General features: G+C 40.5%; 1 protein-coding gene across 1 annotated transcript in view; it reads right to left on the bottom strand.

The window, feature by feature from the left end:
- Positions 1-18,925, bottom strand: part of CDH20 (cadherin 20) — a 770,622-nt gene that overhangs the window by 155,364 nt on the left and 596,333 nt on the right. The window contains exon 3 of the mRNA XM_063922978.1: positions 18,226-18,301. The gene's annotated coding sequence lies outside the window, so the exon portion shown is untranslated. The remainder of the gene's footprint in view (positions 1-18,225; positions 18,302-18,925) is intronic.

Raw genomic sequence — 18,925 nt, 5'->3', positions numbered from 1 at the left:
CAAAGTCTTTTAATCTACCGCAGTACACCTTTACAGAATGGACTTTCTCCTGCACAAATGCTGATGGGAAGGAGGATTAGAGCAAATCTCCTGATACATGATGAACTGCTTAATACACATAACTCAGCGTTGGTCAGACTGAGTAAGGAACGTCAACAGGCGAAACAGAAACTGTTTCATGACAGGCGAGCAAAAAGCTTATCTGATCTAAAATTGGGTGACCAAGTCCGTCTCAGAGATCATGAGAAAGGTATTTGGGTGCAGAAAGGTATTGTGCAAGAACAAGTAGCACCAAGATCTTATACTATACGTACAGAGCGTGGAACGGAAGTAAGACGAAATCGGGTGGATTTAAGATCTCAACCTAACCATAATGAAGACAACATGACTGAAGGATACCCTTCATCTGACATGTATGATGATCCTGATAATGGTGAACAAACCACGATTCTAGAAAGGTCCAACATGGTCGATGAAACACAGACTGTGTATGAAAGACCCAAAAGGGAAATACACAGACCTGAGAGACTCATTGAAACGTGTTAGATGATGTTCTTAATATGACGTTGTTAATTGTTGCATTGAAGCGTACAGGGCTTATCTTTAAAGAAAAGAGGATGTGATGTTAGTGTATTAGAATGCTTAATATTTGTAGACACTCCCTTACTAATCTGTGTAAGCCTGAATCATCAGTGATGGTCCCCGGGACCAGGGGGATGCTGGGAAGTGGGTGGTCCAGTGTGCAGTGTGCCTGGAGTTGGTGATGGAATAAACAGCACAGCAGTGAACTCACATGTCTCTGTGTCCTGATGACTGGATTTACAAACGTATGAACAAAACACTCCTATTGTCACATTGTGATTTGTCTCATTCCTGTTGCTGCAGTGGGAGCCTGTGGGGTATGCTCCTGTTCTCATAGCACATTATCATACCTCCCAGATGTCACAATTGTCATCAGGAGAGTCACGCTTTTCAGGGTATAGCAGAGCAGCAGGTGAATAGATGGATAAGAGCCATCTCCTGGAATTCTGGGCAACAATAATATATAATTTTTTTAGTACCATTTTATCTTTAACATAAATGTTTGTTTTCACTTTTCATGGAACTCACTTATTTGTGAATATTCGTCAGATACTGTAAGTAGAGCAGCAAAAACTGGGCAAGGGAAAATCATTATATGCTCAGCAAAACTAGCAATGCAAAATTTGTTCAGCTTGTTCCATTAACCCTTACACTGCTGAGGTGATCTCACCTCTGTGATGAGGTAATTTTTTACTCTTTTGCACTTGACACATTCCAACATCAATATCAATGTTTTTTTATTATGTGGTATCCACTCAAGTTATACCTTGTTATTCCCCAGAAGACTTTGTATTATCAGAAAGGGGTGTACTACGTTATGCCAGCGCTTGGTATCCTGGCGCTCAGCATACTGCTGCCGGGATCCCGACCGCCAGCATGCACGCAGCGGGGTGAGCACAAAAGAGCCCCATGCGGGCTCGCTGCACTCGCCATGCTGCAGGCACGATGGCGCGCTACGTGTGCCATGCTATTTATTCTCCCTCCAGGGGTGTCATAGACAACCCAAGAGGGAGAATAGTTGTCGGTATGTCGGCTGTCGGGATCCCGGCACAGGTATGCTGAGTGTCGGAATATCAAATGCCTCCCTCAGAAAGTACCATTAGTCTTCTTGCTGATTCTAACTTGTCAAAATTGTTTTAACCCAAATGAAAAATTATCTTTTTTCAAGTTTGAACACTTACTACAAAAGAATATGGTAGCCCAACAAGACCTACTATTTTATAAACTAGTCAATTTGTTTCATTAAATGAGGGCCTACTTCTTGTTATTGACACAAGATGGGGGAGATATATGCTGTAAATCCCCCATCTCTTGAATATGTTATTTCTAGGGATGAGCGGGTTCGGTTCTCAGAGAACTGAAATGTACCGGACTTCACCATTCAAGCCAGGATCCGAGTCAGGCTCAGGTTTTCCCACTTGACTCGGAAACCAGAATGAGGCAAAATGTCATCATCCCGCTGTCGGATTCTCGCAGGGTTTGGATTCCATATAAGGAGCCGCACGTCCCCGCCATGTTCACTCCGGCATTGGAGAGTGTAGAGAGAGGACGTGTCTCCGTTCTCTCAGTGTCTTGTGCTGTATTTGTCCAGTCACAGTGGTTGTGTCCTCTTGCTGCCATGTGTCCATTTCTGCTGTGTTGTGCTGCATCAGTTCAGTGGTGGTGTATTGTGCTGCATCAGTCCAGTGGTAGTGTCCTGTGCATCAGCCATCAGTCATTCCAGTGACCAGGCAGTCACAGTGGTTGTGTCCTCTTGCTGCCATATGTCCATAGCTGCTGTGTTGTGCTGTATCAGTTCAGTGGTGGTGTATTGTGCTGCATCAGTCCAGTGGTAGTGTCCCGGCGTCGGGATGCTGATTGCCGTACTCCCAGCCACCGCTAAAGCCTACCCAACCCGTGCTAGGTAATGTTGTCTGGTGATCACAGGCGATCATAAAACAATAGCTGCTAAGGGGCCACATCATTTGAAAAAGGGGAGTTCCTCCTTCATAGGTGAGTGACCCCAAATTTACAGATGTAATTATGGACATGACAGTCACTACCCCCACCCTACAGATTAAATCTATTTTCCACAGTGCAGGGTAATATTTCCTTGTGAAAATAAATTTACATTTCAGGACTCACTTGTAGCTTTCTCTATGTGGCTGATTGGGTTAGTTATGTCCTCCACCCCATATGCAAATAATGATTTCTGTTTTGAAGTGTACCATTGAATAATAAGAACAAATGATTACCAGACAATAAGTACTAAAAAGATCCATCTTCCTAAAGTGGGAACTTCTTAATTATTTGTAGCAACATTGAAAGAGAATTTCTCTCATGCCTAGATACATGAGTGCAGGGGGTTAATGTCTGGTGATCATCATGATCTCCAGACATTAACCTTTATGTGGGCAGGGCTGGTGCAAGGTTTCTGGTTGCCCTAGGTTACATTTCAATCTCTACCCCTGCTCTCTCCAATTCCTAATACGCCACACATCAGTGTAACCAATTTATAATATGCCACACAGTAGTTTTCCAAATTCAGAGAATACTATACATAAATGCCACATGGCAGAGCTTCAAAATCATAACACTGCCCCCAATTCATAATAAGCCACACATCTGTGTCCCCATGTCATTTCACTTCATAACTGTGCTACACAATAGTGACTCCAATACATAATATGACACACATTTGTGCCCAGATATATATTATTATTGTATGCTACATAGCTGTTTCGTCAAATCATAAATATGTCACACAATGCCAATACATATGCCACATGTACTGTATGTGACTCAAATTCTTTATATATCATACACCTGTGCCCCAATATATAATTCCACACTATATTGCCCCAATAAAAATTTATGACACCAATATATGTCAACGCCCTTTAATCCTCCCCCCATCCACGCACACATTCATCCTGCCAGCACTTATTAACACGCACACACACACATTTTCAGTGGTCATGACCCAAACATACACTCGCCGTGCCAACACTCATTAAACACACACACACACACATGTGAGAACTCATTAACTGCCCCCCACACTCACTCATACCACCAGCATACACACACACACACACACACACACACACACACACACACACACACACATTACAAGTGCTCATTAAACACACATACACTTACCCTGCCAACACTCATTAAACTTACCCCACACTTACTCTTTCAGCACTTATTAATATACACAAACCCCCACCGCTACACACTGCCCAACCCCCAACACACACTGATTAATTGTTGCGCTCGCCACAATGTCATAACAGTCCAGATATATCTGATCATGCTCTATTTGGCAGCAGCTCATCGTGATGCCTAGATAGACATAGGGGGTCATTCAGATCTGATCGCTGGGCTGCATTATTTGCTGCCCTGCGATCAGATATTCGCGGCATACAGGGGGAGTGGGTTTTCGCTGTGCGATCGCATGTGTAGCAGAGCTGCACAAACTGATTTTGTGCAGTCTCTACGCAGCCCAGGACTTACTCTTCAAGTGCGATAAGAACAGGCTGATCGGGACCGGATTTGACGTCAAACATCCTCCCTGAAAATGCTTCAGCCCACCTGCATTTTTCCAAACATTCTCTGAGAACAATCAGTTGACACCCACAAATTACCTCTTCCTGTCAATCTCCTTGCGAACACCCGTGCAAATAGATTCTTCACGCCATTCCGTTGCTGACCGGTGATCCCCGTTACAGCTATCCATCGCGCCTGCGCATTGAGGTGCATATGCATGCTCAGTTCGGATCTGATTGCCCGCTGAGAGAAAACACACAGCAGCGATCAGATCTGAATGACCCCCGTAGTCTTCTTATATTGATGAAAGCCTGGCAACTGGAGAAAAGGAGAGAACTGGATGAAAGATGGGACACCCACCACAGCTGCTGACTCTACTACACTGACAGGTGATAGCACAGTGCTGGGGAAGTTCTTATCTCTTCGGCAGGGTTGGCTCAGACCATCAGTAAGTAATCCTTGCTGGGACTGAAAGAGACATCCTTCTTTTTGTTTGGTGGACTCAGCAGTGCCCTCCCGCTGCCTAATAGTAGTGCCAGCCCTGGAAATAGGGAACTCATCTCTTTCACACAAGAGTACTCAATATTTCTATGTTATACAGTATAGTGGGAGCGATATAAATTCCATCTCCCACCTTTTCGTTCTATTTTTTCAAAGCTGACGCATGGATGGCACTTATAAATTTACCTGTGGCTGCTGCAGGGAGTCCCCACTTGTCTCCTGGGGACAAGGAAAAATAATTTTGGGGAGAGGCTTGCTACACCCACCACTGTGGAGTACCAGCGGAGTTTGTCCTCTGCAGTGTAGCTAATATCTGTAATACGAGCTCCACTCACCCCACACAGCGATGGTATTAATATTTGCTTCATCACAACATTTTTCTATGTAAAAAAAATTACTTTAAATAAAGGTGAAATAAATATCTGTGGAATACTTAGTAACTGAAAATTGTAATTTATCACAATGTATACATTATTACCAGAAATGATTCACAATGTTAACATTCATAAAAATTGTACTGACAACATTGTGCAGAATCAGCACAGACAACATAAAGCACCAGATCCTTACAAAGTCCTTGCTTGTGAGAGAATGTGTGATTAAAATGCTATAGAAGTGTTCTCATATCTGTGTGTGACTTGTCACAAAGCTGGCAAGTAAAGAGAGCCAGGCAATATGCTGATCAAAAATATTCTGCAACTTTTTTTGTCACTTCAACTCTTTTGAATATATTTTTTTGTTCAGGATTACCTGCTGATACCGATTCTGAAATCTCAGTGTGGTGCATCCCTTGCTAATGCTGACTACAGTAAAACAATCTATTGTACAATAAAATGTTCAAAACAGTATTGTGCTCAGTAGTGGTCTAAAAATTTCTCTTTACTGAGCTTTGAGAATGTTAAAGATACAGAATTCTGTAACTGCAAACTATCCAAGGGCAGCAAAGAGGTCTATTTAGTAACACCAAGTAAATAACTTATTGCAGTGGGACAGACTGTAGGTAGACTAGTGTTTACCATGCCTGGATTCCTTTTGGAATCCCTGCAAAAAGGTTACGGATCATAAGTCATTATGTCGACACCAAAATGTTGACAGGCACTTGGTCGAAATGACAAAAGTGTCGGCTTGACAGAAAGGTCGACACGGGCAAATGTCGACACATGAAAATGAGGGTTTTTTATTTGGGGGATGTTGTGTCATTTACTTTGTAAAGTGACCAGGGACCCCAATTAGTGCTCTGCATCCAATTGCATGCAAAGTGCCTACTCTGCTAATGCTGTGCCTTTCTGTTCCCCCAATGCCAAGTGTAGGTAACGCCATCTCCAGATTGTGTTACTACTGTATGTGATGAATAACTTTGATTTTTGTCACTTGATACATTGCAACATTCTGTGATTAATTGTTATGGAAAGAAAAGAAGACTTTTGTTTGGGGGCACTCTTAGTTATATTACACCTGTACAGGAAAATGCTGTTATCAATAAAATATAACTTTTATTAAATGTATTAAAAATATCTGAGATTATGGTATTTATCCAAAGGATTACACACAAACATTTAAAGCAAAAAATGCAGCAGTGAAATCATGCCCTGCAATTTAGTTGGGTATAGGGTTATTCCCAAGGTGGGTATTTTATAGGCTGTGAGAGCCCACAAATATTGATATCCACACACCTATTATCATTGGGACCTTTGTTAGTAATAAGGTATATTGTTCAATCTGAGAATCCTAAAACGGCACTAATTGGTACAGAACAAAAATACCATATATGCAATATCTTAAAGTATCAAAATGCATATAGCACTGACTGTTAGGATTTCTTCCTTTCCTATTAGTTAGTAGCTCTTACCCGGCCATCAATCTTTTTAGTGCAAAAAAACGGTAGTGAGCAGCTCAATCTCTATAGCAGTCACATGTATGGAGAATCTTAGATCATAGGGTAAACTGTAATAAGCCAATTTAATCAACGAGACATTATAAAAGTGTGTTTCAACTTTTTTACATATGTGGAGTCCTGTGTTTGGTTGCAGCCGCAGATTTATGAAAGAGGACACATAATGGTATTACTACTGACATTAAACATTGTACCGTATTGATCAATCATTTTGTTATTATCGATATAGCTGTTAGCAGATTAACCCAGATGTCCACATTTTATCTATTTGAGATGTTGCAACCTGATCTGTGTATTCAGAAAAATATATATTTGCAAGCTCGTACAAAAATCACACATAGGCTGCAAGATAGTATATTACAACACCAGGCTAGGGAGATACATTTAATAAAAGTTATATTTTATTGATAACAGCATTTTCCTGTACAGGTGTAATATAACTAAGAGTGCCCCCAAACAAGAGTCTTCTTTTCTTTCCATAACAATTTGTGCTATTTCTGACTCTGGGGAGCACCGCCAACCAATGAAATTAACCAAAAGATATTCTTTTTTCAAATAATATGGTAGTTGGTTATTTTTTGAATTTAAATCAGTCTCCTGTTGAAACTTACCTCCTCTTTTAGGAGGATTTCTTTAGAGACGGGAGCGATTTAGTGCGGTCTGTCTCGCCACTCTCTATCTTTTGAACATTCTGTCATTCCCAGCAATGCATCTACTATGAAACTAATGAAGCTTAAGTTTCAGGATCCCTTATCCTGGAGGGGCCCTGAAGCCACTTTATTTTAATGAGTGAATTTTTCAACAAACTCAATGGAGTTTTCTTTAAGTCTGTGTTATTAAAACAAGGTTATTTTAATAACAGACTCATAAACCAATCGCAACATGACTTCTAGAACAGCATAGCTGCTATTAAAGCTTGGATGCTCATCACTTAGTACCATGGGAGCTGCTGGGAGTTGTAGTCTAGCTCTGTGATTTGTTCTCTGTAAATAGGATGAAATATGTATCCATGTTAAACTACAGTACAATTCCCGACAGCCTAAAGAACTTCTTTTTGTGACGTTCCCAAGAATGGCAGAGTTTGAGAGGGCTCATCTTAGGAAGGAGGTTGGGAGCAATGAAAGGAGAGAAGGAGCCCGGGACAAGAAGGTGTCTAATAAGGTAATTTTGCTGGCACTGAGCAGTGTGTACTGTCAGGTGTTTATTGAAGATGGGGGTAGAGTACGGTGAGGTGATTAATGACGTTTCCCTAATTTTCATCCTCCAAAACTTGAAAACTATAAGGCATAGTCTAGAAAAATTTTCTTCACACCATGTGAAATAACCCAGTACAGCAAGTTTAATCATAATAGGAGATGTAGTGGTTACATTTTTGACAACATTTGTGGTGATCTGCCATAGAACAACCCCATTGAAAAAGATGACAGTGGTTACCCAGACATTTTTGCTGGTAGGAAGGGGCTCACTGTATGCCCCATTTTCAAGGCCTCTACCACACCAACCCATTCTCTGCCATATGGGCTTTGAGGTTCTTGTAAGGGCAGCTAGGCCCTTTGGACCTTGTTTGATTTTGCCCTATTGTTGCTGGTTGCAAGTAGGCCAACCATAACAGTTCAAGCTTCAAGGTCCCAAAAATGTAGGTAGCTACTGGCCATACCCATAAAGACCCATGGAGACAGCCAACATTTCTGTTATCTATAGGTTTTTTTTTGTAACTTAAGAAATAAACCATTAAGTTTGTAACATTTTCTAACCAGAAGATTAATCGAGATGCTGGAAGTATTCAAGCCATTTCGAAATTAAACCAACAAGTCTTAAAATCCCCATGTTATATACTGTATTTCAGAACTGTGCTGTTAACTTGAATTTGAAATTGATTTAAAATGTTTGAATTTTGCAGTAAAAAGTTGAATTGACTGAATGAAAAAAAGATACATACATTCTATGCAATCTGTCAATTTAAACTTCACCAAGATTGAATCTAATTGCTTTAGTACAGTAGTTTGACTTTTTTTTACATATCTGTAAACTTTGAGAAATGTTTGCAATTTTTAGAACTGGATCTCTCCTACTCAAGGGATTTTTGCTGTTTCTCTCAACTAACTTATTCAGATATTGTGTTGCCAAACCACAAAATGAAGCAAAAGGCAAAAAAAAAAAAAAAAATGAGACAAAATAGCTGGAACTACCCACACACAGATCACACACAAATTAAATAGATAAATAAATATTAGCTTGGTTTTGTAATACTAGAGGATTCTATGCTATAAACTGAATTATACAATAGTGTAATTTAAAATAAGTGAAAGGTAAATAGATCTTTAATTTACATTACGAAAGTATAAAGCCATAGAAGAAGATATAGAAAAGTTGATATGGCTAGCACTGAAAAAAAGATGGTTATAAAGGTTAATCCAGACCACATGTGCATTGACCCATATCTGCTCTTCCAGTGCTGAAATTCCAACTTTATACTTTTTGCTTAAGATACTTTTTCTTTTATCATTCATTATTTTAAGATCAAATGATGAGGTTCTAAAGCTGCATTGATCAAACGGAAGGAAGATCAAATGCTGAAGTTGGAGGATGAACTGCTGAAACAACTATACTGTACACACAATACTAGAGTTGCACTGAAGGAACTTAAACTTCATATTTTTCATAAACCTGACCACAGCAAATGTTGAAGATAGGAGTGTCTAAAAAATGTTATGACAAAAACATTTGATTTACAGTGCAGATACAAAACAAGATGATTTAATTAATAGATGGAATGTGACTAACTTGTTTTTGTTCTTGCAGAGTGAAAATAAGTAGGCAGATACAAGTTACCACTATGGGGAGTTAAGTTTTGTTCTGATTTTATTTTATTGTATTTGTGGTAAAATTATATGATCATTGTATTCATTGTTCTGCTATAATTGCCTTGTGATTAAAGTTAGTTTGAGCATTGTGAGTACTTCTCTATACTGTATACATAAATCAATTAACCATATTTGGGTTGACATGGAGTTTCATAAAGCAGCTCAACTGTGTAGTAATCACAGGTGCTGAAGCAGCCCCACAGCCCTATAATCCCAATATATTTTTCATGGTCTGATGTTGCAGTCTACAGTTTAGTTTTACTTGCAGCTGTTTGCATACATGATAATTGAACATACAACCAACGGAAGCACAAGATTGAAATTATATTGTCACAGAGATGGGGATCTAAAGACCCTTACAGGACTGAGAGGCAGACTCAGAGGATTTGATAAGCAAGAAAGTGAACATAGATATACCCTATAGATTAATGGAAGATCTGAGAAGCTGCGGGTGGACATCTTTCTACAAAAGACGTCTTCTGCAACAATTCTGTATGCAGTTAAATGCTGCTGTGTCTTCAGCCACCTGCTTGCACCTCTGAATCAGGTACATGGCGGAGCCTGTGGAAAATAAATGCATCTTTTCCCACATTCCATGACACAGGCACACCCCAACACACCTGTCCATGAAAGTCACCCCCCAGTCTCCGTCCAGGATCTCCATGCAATTCCAATCTGTGTTCCCCCCATGGTAACCATCAGAACACCTGCAAAGTGTGCCTTGGGCACGTAAGGATTTTAAACATCAGACGCTGTATCTCAATGTTTTAGATGTGATCACCTCTGAATCAGGTCCTGCTTCTCTGTACTGTTGCATGGACTCACTATTTGACATTTCTTATTAATTCAATAGGCCTGGCTCAGATTACTGCAGTTGTTAACCAGACTATACATATATAAAGATAATGCATCCACCTATTTTAATACTTATTGTTTTGTAGTACAATACTAAATAACAATGTCCTAGATTACCAGCACACTAGTACCAGAAATAAAGTAAAACAACATCCCTGGTACTATAGAAATGGCTGGAGTTTGGTATACTTGATACCCCCCCCTAGTAACTGAGTTTCTGCTGTTTTTCTACTTTGGTAATCAGGTGGTCATTCCAAGGTGGTCATTCCAAGCTGATCGCAGCCAGCAACCTTTTGCTGCTGCTGCGATCAACTAGTCCACATTAAGGAACAGTTCGCACTGCAGCGACAAACCGCTGCGTGCGAATGGGTCGGAATGACCCCCACAGTACAGTAGTATAAAATGAAATCCCTGGTAGCCGTCTATCTGTCTGTTTGTGCTAATCTTTAGAACCACTGGATGCAGGGCCGGTGCTAGGTTGTTCGGTGCCCCCCCTGCAAACTATAAATTTGCGCCCTCCCATACATTACGAAGGGACAGCGATCATCAAAAAAAGGTATGTGGTCTCACATGGAAGGGATGTGGCCACACAATAGTACCCCCATTTAAAATTACGCCACAAGGTAGCACAATCTTATTCACATTACACTGCAAGTGGTAGTGCCACTTATTCAAAATGCCCCAAGTAGTAGTACTGCTTACACATAACGCCCCCAATAGTAGCGCAGCTTACATATAACACCTCCAGTTGTAGCATCGCTTATACATAATGCCTCCAGTAGTAGTGCAGCTTACACATAACGCCCCTGGTAGTAGTGCAGCTTACATATAATGCCCCAGTAGTAGCGCAGTTTACACATAACGGCCCCAGTAGTAGCAGAGCTTACACATAATGCCCCCCGAAGTATCGTAGCTTACACATAACACCCCATAACGCCTCTGGTAGTAGCGCAGCTTACACATAATGCCCCCAGTAGTAGCGCAGCTTACACATAATGCCCCAGTAGTAGTGCAGCTTACACATAACACTGCATTAGAAGCGCCACTTATACCTAATGCCTCCAGTAGTAGCGCAGCTTACACATAATGCCCTCAGTAGTAGCACAGCTTATACATGATGCCCCAGTAGTAGCACAGCTTACACATAATGCCCCCAGTAGTAGCACATCTTACACATAATGCCCCAGTAGTAGCGCAGCTTACACATAATGCCGCCAGTAGTAGCACAGCTTACACTCAACACCCTGTTTGATCTGCACATGTGCAGGAGTCGCACTGAGTATGTGCAGATGAGGATAGCAATGACTGACTGCATGGAGGTGCACCGTTTCAGAGAATTGGGGATGTGGGGTGTGGAGGATTACACAGGATGTCCAATGTTTACACAGATGATCCAACGCTGCATCTTCAGATGCAGCAGAGGATCAGAGAAGCTGGCAGGAGGAGTCTATCATTTACATGAGACACCTCCTGTAGCATTTGCATAATTTAGCACATAACATGTCTTTCTATTTAGTGGCTGTGTGAATAGCATCCACCCAATTGTGAATAGCATCCACCCCAATCAGCCCCATTGTGTGGTGCGTGGGATAGGGACAAATGCTTTGAGAATAACACAATTATTGCTGGACTCAATTTTAATTATTATGTTACTATTATACTTCTGTTCATACATGTGTAATTTATAATTATTACTGTCCCCTGCCAATTGGCATATCATAACTTGCATAAAATCCTTCTGCATATGCTCACAAAGTGAATGCATGCAAATGTGTGTTTACAGTAGTGATGAGCGGGTTCGGTTTCTCGGAAACCGAACCCCCCCGAACTTCACCCTTTTTACACGGGTCCGAGCCATACTCGGATTCTCCCGTATGGCTCGGGTAACCCGAGCGCGCCCGAACGTCATCATTCCGCTGTCGGATTCTCACGAGATTCGGATTCTATATAAGCAGCCGCGCGTCGCCGCCATTTTCACTCGTGCATTGGAAATGTTAGGGAGAGGACATGGCTGGCATCCTCTCCGTTTATGTTGATGCATTGCAAATATTTTGTGCTTGCTTATTACTTAATTGTGGGGACTGGGGAGCAGCTGTATATAGGAGGAGTACAGTGCAGAGTTTTGCTGACAGTGACCACCAGTAATACGTTGTCTGCCTGAAAAACACTCCATATCTGTACTCAGTGTGCTGCATATATCTGTGCTCACACTGCTTAATTGTGGGGACTGGGGAGCAGCTGTATTATATAGCAGGAGTACAGTGCAGAGTTTTGCTGACAGTGACCACCAGTATACATTGTCTGCCTGAAAAACACTCCATATCTGTGCTCAGTGTGCTGCTTTTTTGTGGGGACTGGGGACCACCAGTATAATATTATATAGGAGGAGTACAGTGCAGAGTTTTGCTGACCAGTGACCACCAGTATATAATATATAGCATTACGGTACAGTAGGCCACTGCTGTACCTACCTCTGTGTCGTCATTAAGTATACTATCCATCTAGATTCTATACCTGTGGTGCATTTCAGTTGTGCAGTTTGCTGACACAGTGACCACCAGTATATATAGCAGTACGGTACGGAAGGCCACTGCTGTACCTACCTCTGTGTCGTCATTAAGTATACTATCCATCTACATTCTATACCTGTGGTGCATTTTAGTTTTGCAGTTTGCTGACACAGTGACCACCAGTATACTATATATAGCAGTACGGTACGGAAGGCCACTGCTGTACCTACCTCTGTGTCGTCATTAAGTATACTATCCATCTACATTCTATACCTGTGGTGCATTTTAGTTTTGCAGTTTGCTGACACAGTGACCACCAGTATACTATATATAGCAGTACGGTACGGAAGGCCACTGCTGTACCTACCTCTGTGTCGTCATTAAGTATACTATCCATCTACATTCTATACCTGTGGTGCATTTTAGTTTTGCAGTTTGCTGACACAGTGACCACCAGTATACTATATATAGCAGTACGGTACGGAAGGCCACTGCTGTACCTACCTCTGTGTCATCATTAAGTATACTATCCATCTACATTCTATACCTGTGGTGCATTTTAGTTTTGCAGTTTGCTGACACAGTGACCACCAGTATACTATATATAGCAGTACGGTACGGAAGGCCACTGCTGTACCTACCTCTGTGTCGTCAAGTATACTATCCATCCATACCTGTGGTGCATTTCAGTTTTGCACAGTTTGCTGACCACCAGTATATAATATATAGCATTACGGTACAGTAGGCCACTGCTCTACCTACCTCTGTGTCGTCAAGTATACTAGCTTAGTCACACAGCGACCTTGGTGCGCCTCTTTTTTTCTTTGCATCATGTGCTGTTTGGGGACAATTTTTTTGAAGTGCCATCCTGTCTGACACTGCAGTGCCACTCCTAGATGGGCCAGGTGTTTGTGTCAGGCCACTTGTGTCGCTTAGCTTAGTCACACAGCGACCTTGGTGCGCCTCTTTTTTTCTTTGCATCATGTGCTGTTTGGGGACTATTTTTTTGAAGTGCCATCCTGTCTGACACTGCAGTGCCACTCCTAGATGGGCCAGGTGTTTGTGTCGGCCACTTGTGTCGCTTAGCTTAGTCACACAGCGACCTTGGTGCGTCTCTTTTTTTCTTTGCATCATGTGCTGTTTGGGGACTATTTTTTTGAAGTGCCATCCTGTCTGACACTGCAGTGCCACTCCTAGATGGGCCAGGTGTTTGTGTCGGCCACTTGTGTCGCTTATCTTAGTCACACAGCGACCTTGGTGCGCCTATTTTTTTCTTTGCATCATGTGCTGTTTGGGGACTATTTTTTTGAAGTGCCATCCTGCCTGACACTGCAGTGCCACTCCTAGATGGGCCAGGTGTTTGTGTCGGCCACTTGTGTCGCTTAGCTTAGCCATCCAGCGACCTCGGTGCAAATTTTAGGACTAAAAATAATATTGTGAGGTGTGAGGTGTTCAGAATAGACTGGAAATTAGTTGAAATTATGGTTATTGTGGTTAATAATACTATGGGATCAAAATGACCCCCAAATTCTATGATTTAAGCTGTTTTTTAGGGCTTTTTGAAAAAAACACCCGAATCCAAAACACACCCGAATCCGACAAAACATTTTCAGTGAGGTTTTGCCAAAACGCGTCCGAATCCAAAACACGGCCGCGGAACCGAATCCAAAACCAAAACACAAAACCCGAAAAATGTCCGGTGCACATCACTAGTTTACAGACCTGTTTATGCACTTGCAACTCTTTACAAATGGAAACATGGAACAGGGGAGGGATAAGGTGGTCTCTGTAGACAGAGTACAGTTCACGCAAATGTGGATTAAGCAAACCTTCAGCAACATACATACACACACCTGGCAGGAGTCGTATATTATGCTGTAAGGTAGGTGCAAATAAATGTTTATGAGGGTGATTTGATGTAAACCAAGTGTGTATGATGTTGATACGAAGCGGAACACATCTCAGGATGCATACGGCTCTGTATAAGTACACAAATAATGTTTTGGTTTGCTATATTTTTTAATTGGAACTAATGCCCATTTTGCGAAAAACACGCATCAACACCCAACATGTCTATGTCTGTCACATGTGCATCATATGCTTTATCCGCTTGTTCTGTAAAGAAAGCTGATAATGAGTCACGCTGACTGTTTCTTCCATAATGAACAAAAAGCACTGCAGCAACATTTGTTTTGTGACACATATTTTCGGATTGATTGGCTGGAAAACACTCCACATCTCATGGTCAAACTTTAGAAGAGAATGAAAACATTTCAACAGTACAAATGCCGCTTTTGGCTCTTTAGGTAGCGTGAAGACCCCTTTGAACTCCATAAAGTTGGTGGTCTCAGAAAGCACGTGATGTCTATTTACATACCACACACACTGGCACTCATTAATCAGCACCTCCTGACAACTGAAATTCTATGGAAGTTGTGTAATGCTGACAATACAATAACATTATATAACAAGAAGGATATTTTTAAATGGTAATACTTTTGAAATAAAGGAAAATATAAGATAATCCATTTTCAGCACCTGTGCTTAAAATAGCAAAATCACTATTACAAATGTAGTGTGTTTATGTAACCAATCCACAGTACAGTATTTATTAAGCAAGGGCCCTTTTTCTCACAGATACCACACTTACTTACAGAAATTGTCCGCATGATGTGTTTGAATTATATTATGTTTTTTAAGTGTTTTGATAAGAGGATTACTGATAATAAAACCTAGATAAGTGTTAAACTGTGACAATTAACAGTGTTTTAACCATGCCAATATAAGAGCTACACAGTCTTAATCCTCAAATAAAAGAGCATAAAGTGGTTTAAGGGGATTTATCGCTTCTGAGATGAATAACCAGCATTGGGATTATGAGTTTGCCGTCAGGATGGTGACTATGTTGTGAATTGAGAATGCAGAAGGCTTTGCATTGAAAAGTAAGAATTCCATGTTTTATAAATCATTCTCAGTTCTTCATCCAATTAGCCATTGGATTTTGCATTTCTTAATCTAATTTGACTACTGATGAACAAATACACATTATACCTAGGGTTAGTAAACTATAACCTCTCTAGACATTGACGTACAACCATGATGAGCCTCTATGCTTGCTGGGAGTTCAGGCTCAATAATATCTGGGAATAAACTGCTACCTAACTGGATATGTTGATTGGGGATGCAATTAAAATACCGTCTGTCGAGATCCCGGTGATCAGGAGGCTGTTGCTGGAATCCTGACAGATGGTAAAATACCAGCAGATGGAATCCCGACCACCACAGGTTACTCCCAGTAGGTTGGTGGGTCCACGCCACCAACCGAGTGGGAATATACCCTGTGGTGAGCAAAGCAAACCACGGGGCCCGAAGCGTGGCTGAGAGGGGACTCGCTGCCGGGATTCTGTCAGACGGGATTCCGCTGTCGGTATACTGACAGCCAGCATCCCATCTGCCAGTAAATCATATGTATTCTGTTGAGAGTTAACAAAAGCTTGGAGGCCAGAGCACGACATGCTGGGAGTGTCAGTTCAGCAGCATCTTTACAGCCCACATGTTGCCTTCCAAGACAAGAGGGGGAAATATTGCTCTTAAGAAAAACACACATTATCGAATACGCATGTGCACACACAGCATGAAACTGCACATTACTTTTATTACATTTACCAATGAACATAATTTAATATAGAAATGAACCACTGTTTACCAAATTATCCTGTCTACAAAATCGACAAGGTAAATCAATGGCTGCTGTTTTAGCTACCTACTAGGCTCTAGGGCGGCCAGTGCTACATGTCAAAACGTAGCATTAGGAAGCATTGACTTCTATGTGTAATTACTGTTAGGAAAGTTTAATGTAATCTTGAAAAGAAATGTGGTATAGGAAGAAATTAAATGTAAAATAGATGAAAGGTTTATCACATTAGCATTTTTACATTACCTGATTTGAAACTCAGAGCAAAAGTGAAAACCTGTTTCTTTGTTCTAATACAGCAACACAAGGAAGAGTCTCTTTTACTTTTTTCAAAACATCAGTCTCTCTAATTCTTTGTTGTATAAGGAAAAATGACTCTATGTTGTGTGTGAAAGCTCAGCAGAGGCAGCAGTGTGTGAATGGGAACTTAGCACAGAGCGCGTGATGTGCTCCACTCTCTATGCAAGGAGACTCATTTGGAACAGTGAATCTGCTTCAAAGAGATGCTGTGACATGATCACCCTGAGTAAGCATCCAGTTCTCCTCTATTCACACGACTAACAGCCTTGCTGCTTTGTAAGGCATTCAGAGGGGTCTTCTGCCTTGCAAATGAAAAGGGACAACCTCATTGATACCTTGTTAGAGGGTGTGTGGAAAATACAAAACAGATACTCATTGCAATTTCCCTGCAGCTATTTGAAATGAATCCAATTAATAAACTGGATTTCAGCACAGAAGTGAAGGAACGGTTTCTCATTAATTTCTGCCTTGGAGCTTGGGTTCATAGTCAAAAGCACATATATACATAAAAGAAAGTAATGAAGTGCCTATTTGATTTAAGTACAGTGCACACATAATGAGTAATTCCGTTTTGAAATATTTGAATCTCTGATGTAATAGGATGTAATGTAAGTGGGATGTCTGCTCTGTAACGTCCCCTCCAGCAAAGAAACATTTTTAATCCCAATTAGTATTTCAGGGGAAGTGTTTTCTCCCTTCCCAGGAAAGTAAATCGACATTATGTGTACATGAATGGAAAACAACCAGCCTCATTATTCAGACTCGGTAAAGATAGCCGGATCAACCTTTTCCATCATACTGTCACAAAAGGTGAGAAGGAAATTAAAGGCAGGAAAGAAATGTCTTGCGAAAGCTGTTAAACTTTGTATTAAATAAGGCAGGGCTGCATAGTAATATAGATATTAAAAGTCAGTTTATCTTCACTTTTAAAACTGAAAAGCCAGTTTCACAACTTAGTTGCATATTTAAGTCACTGATGCAGTTTTAATTTTGAAAACAAATAACGGCTTAAAACATATCATAGGCTCTTCCAAAAAAGTAAGTCACAACTAATGGACACCTTGCATTCCCATTACTGCTACTGTATTTATATGTACATCTATCCCACTTCTAAGTAAAAACAAGTGCTATGAATACTATAGTGTACATTATAAGATGCTACAGGGACCTGTTTGTGTTTTTCTGCAATCACTGAGTACATAACATACAGTAATATCATTTTTGTTGCAGCATTGGAGATACATTTTATTTTCTCTAGTGTGCATACACCTTGTATAGTAGGTTGCAATTTTGCAATGAATTAAACATGAACTACTTAAACACACATCAGCCTCACACATTGTTTACTTATGCTAATTATTTAATATTTAAGATGATATGCATTTCACATTTCTGTACAAGTTCTTATTCTTTACAGTTCTCAGCCCCAACCTTTATATTTTTTTTTCTAGTTCCATGCAGACTAAAAACATTTAAATTATAGCAGGGTCATACCTTTTTTCTCCTTTGTCAAAAATTCTTCAGGAATTCTAGTCCACTTAGGATCCCTCTGCTGTTTGTCTATCAGTTGCTGTAAGGGAAGAAGAGGACCATTGAAGTCACTATTTTACTTAACCGTCTCTTAAATAACAAAAGTTGAATTTGCACTTCTGAGGCAAGCTGTTTTAGTGAGTAGTGGAGAACAGAGTTTTAAAGAGACACACCAATCAGCATCTGTACCTCTGTCTGCTATTCTGTCCTTTTTCATCCCACCCCCTTTATGCTGATTCATTGAATAAGCCCTCAGAGACTTACTTAAGAAGTCATTCATAAGTAAAACTCTGGGGATGCAACAATGAAAAAGAAGAAATAAACTCATTATTCTAATATATAAAGATAACATATATTTATCATCTTTCAAACATAAAATGAAATTAAATCAGACAAGAAAAAGAACATTTTTCAAATTCTGTTTTTAATAACATGCTACAGGTATGATGTTTCAGTAACTGACAAACAACATGCATATAATCTATAATAGAAAAGATCTTTGTAACCTCCCTTTAAATGTTGTGGCTAATTGGATGCTCCATGTATCTAATTAAGCTGCAGTCTTTTAATGTTGTATATCCTTTTATGCAAATAAACAATGCATCTGGGCTGGCCTTTTATATCATTATTAATTAGGAATTACAGTACTCCTAGAGAATGCTGT

This window comes from Pseudophryne corroboree, chromosome 5 (assembly GCF_028390025.1).
Source record: "Pseudophryne corroboree isolate aPseCor3 chromosome 5, aPseCor3.hap2, whole genome shotgun sequence".
NCBI classification, from domain to species: Eukaryota; Metazoa; Chordata; class Amphibia; order Anura; family Myobatrachidae; genus Pseudophryne; species Pseudophryne corroboree.
Note: the sequence above shows the minus strand (reverse complement) of the source record. Positions and strands in the feature narration are given on the sequence as shown.